General features: G+C 34.2%; 1 non-coding gene across 1 annotated transcript; it reads left to right on the top strand.

Annotated features, from left to right (window-relative positions):
• Positions 1 to 897: 897 nt before the first annotated feature.
• LOC112724608 (small nucleolar RNA R71) lies at positions 898 to 1,005 on the top strand. Its single transcript, XR_003163763.1, has one exon. It is a non-coding gene; the product is annotated as a small nucleolar RNA R71 (small nucleolar RNA).
• Positions 1,006 to 3,371: the final 2,366 nt, after the last annotated feature.

Here is a 3,371-nt window from a genome sequence, read left to right on the forward strand (position 1 = left end):
TGGAATCTCTATGGTCTCTAGATGAGCCTCAGAGTCCTTTTGTTCCTCAGAGGGAAGCTCCTTATTGATCACTGGACGTCCCAGGAGGTCTTCCTCCTTGGGATTCACGTCCTCCACTCCCCTTGTAGGTTCGACCATGGTGCTTATGTCAATGGCCTTGCACTCTCCTTTTGGGTTCTCTTCTGTATTGCTTGGGAGAGTACTGGGGGGAATTTCAGTGATCCTTTTACTCAGCTGGCCCACTTGTGCTTCCAAATTTCTAATGGAAGATCTTGTTTCATTCATGAAACTTACAGTGGCCTTGGACAGATCAGAGACTAATTTTGCCAAATTAGAAGTATTTTGTTCAGAGTTCTCTGTCTGTTGCTGAGTAGATGATGGAAAAGGTTTATTATTGCTAAACCTATTTCTTCCACCATTATTAAAGCCTTGTTGAGGCTTTTGATCCTTCCATGAGAAATTTGGATGATTTTTCCATGATGAGTTATAGGTGTTTCCATAAGGTTCACCTAAATAATTTACCTCTGCTATTGCAGGGTTTTCAGGATCATAAGCTTCTTCTTCAGAAGATGCCTTTTGAGTACTGTTGGATGCAGCTTGCATTCCATGCAGACTCTGAGAGATCATATTGACTTGTTGAGTCAATATTTTATTCTGAGCCAATATGGCATTTAGAGTATCAACTTCAAGAACTCCCTTCTTCATAGGCGTCCCATTGCTCACAGGATTCCTTTCAGAAGTGTACATGAACTGGTTATTAGCAACCATATCAATGAGTTCTTGAGCTTCTGCAGGCGTTTTCTTTAGGTGAATGGATCCACCTGCAGAAGTGTCCAGTGACATTTTTGAAAGCTCAGATAAACCATCATAGAATATATCCAGGATGGTCCATTCTGAAAGCATGTCAGAAGGACACTTTTTGGTCAACTGTTTGTATCTTTCCCAAGCTTCATAGAGGGATTCACCTTCTTTCTGTCTGAAGGTTTGAACATCAGCTCTAAGCTTGCTCAGCTTTTGAGGAGGAAAGTACTTGGCTAATAAAGCCGTGACCAGCTTATCCCAAGAGTTCAGGCTGTCTTTGGGTTGAAAATCCAACCATAATCTAGCTCTGTCTCTTATAGCAAAAGGAAAAAGCATGAGCCTGTAGAATTTAGGATCTACTCCATTAGTCTTAACAGTATCACATATCTGCAAGAATTCAGTTAGGAACTGAAAAGGATCTTCAGATGGAAGTCCATGAAACTTGCAGTTCTGCTGCATCAGAGAAACTAATTGAGGTTTCAGCTCAAAGTTGTTTGCTCCAATGGCAGGAATGGAGATGCTTCTTCCATGTAAATTGGAATTAGGTGCAGTAAAGTCACCAAGCATCTTCCTTACATTATTATTATTATTTTCGGCTGCCATCTCCTCTTCCTGTTCGAAAATTTCTGAAAGGTTATCTCTGGATTGTTGTATTTTAGTTTCTCTTAGTTTCCTTTTCAGAGTCCTTTCAGGTTCTGGATCTGCTTCCACAAGAATGTTCTTATCCTTGCTCCTGCTCATATGACAGAGAAGAGGGCACAGAAAAATAATAATAATAATAGAGATCCTTTATACCACAGTATAGGAATTCCTGTGTGAGTAGAAGAAGAGGGGGAGACAAAGAATGTAATGTAATGGAAGAAACACAACTGTGAGGAGGGTTGAGATGTGAGATGAGATGTTAGTAAATGAATAAATAAATAGAATAAGATGGGAGAGGGAGAATTTTCGAAAAATATTTTTGAAAAAGAGTTAGTGATTTTCGAAAATGGTTTTTGAAAAATGTTAGTATTTTTCGAAAATTTTTAAAATAAAAAATAAAAATAAGAATAATTAGTTAGTTAAAAAGAAATTTTTGAAAAAGAGGGAAGATATTTTCGAAAATTAGAGAGAGAGAGAGTTAGTTAGGTAGTTTTGAAAAAGTTAAGAAACAAACAAAAAGTTAGTTAGTTAGTTGAAACAAATTTTGAAAAGATAAGAAGTTAGGAGGTTAGAAAAGATATTTTGAAACCAACTTTTTGAAAAAGGTAAGATAAGAAGATATTTTAGAAATTAGTTTTGAAAAAGATTTGATTTTTAAAATCTCAATTAATGACTTGATTCATAAGAAATCACAAGATATGATTCTAGAACTTAAAGTTTGAATCTTTCTTGACAAGCAAGTAACAAACTTCAAATTTTTGAATCAAAACATTAACTGATTATGTTATTTTCGAAAATTTGATATAAAAATAAGAAAAAGATTTTTGAAAAAGATTTTGAAAAAGATAAGATTTTCAAATTGAAAATTTGATTTGACTCATAAGAAACAACTTGATTTTAAAATTTTTTGAAAAAGTCAACTCAAAGTTTCGAATTTGATGAGAGAAAAAGGGAAAGATAATTTTTTGTTTTTTGAATTTTTATGATGAGAGAGGAAAACAGGAAAAATGATGCAATGCATGAAAGTTATGGATCAAAACAATGAATGCATGCAAGAATGCTATGAATGTCAAGATGAACACCAAGAACACTTTGAATGTCAAGATGAACATCATAGACACAATTTTGAAAATTTTTTAATGCAAAGAAAACATGCAAGACACCAAACTTAGAATTCTTTAATGCTTACGCACTAAGAATTCAAGAATGCATATGAAAAACACCATACAACACAAAACAAAAAATCATCAAGATCAAACAAGAAGACTTACCAAGAACAACTTGAAGATCATGAAGAACACTATGAATGTATGAAATTTTCGAAAAATGCAAGATGCACATGCAAATGACACCAAACTTATGACATGACTCATGACTCAAACAAGAAACACAAAAAATGTTTTTGATTTTTATGATTTTCTAATTTTTTTGGATTTTTTTTCGAAAATTATATGAAAAAGAGAAAATAAGGATTCCAAAATTTTTAACATGAATTCCAGGAATCTTGCATTCTTAGTCTAAAGCTTCAGTCCAGGAATTAGACATGGCTCACTAGCCAGCCAAGCTTTCAACGAAAGCTCCGGTCCAAAACACTAGACATGGCCAATGGCCAGCCAAGCTTCAGCAGGTGAATCAGGAACAGCAGCAGGTGGATTAGCAACAACTAGCTTGCTCTTGATAACAAATTGCTGCCTCAGTCCAAATAAATTTAGACATGGCTTTACAGCCAGCCAGGCTTCACATGCTTCATGAAACACTAGAATTCATTCTTAAAAATTTTGAATAAAAATTTTGAAAACATTTTTATATTATTTTTTTTTTCGAAAACAAAGGAGAAAATTTTGAAATATTTTTGAGAAATTTTTTTTTTGAAAAGAAAACAAAAAGAAAAGTACCTAATCTGAGCAACAAGATGAACCGTCAGTTGT

The sequence above is a fragment of the Arachis hypogaea genome, chromosome 11, assembly GCF_003086295.3.
Source record: "Arachis hypogaea cultivar Tifrunner chromosome 11, arahy.Tifrunner.gnm2.J5K5, whole genome shotgun sequence".
Classification (NCBI taxonomy): domain Eukaryota; kingdom Viridiplantae; phylum Streptophyta; class Magnoliopsida; order Fabales; family Fabaceae; genus Arachis; species Arachis hypogaea.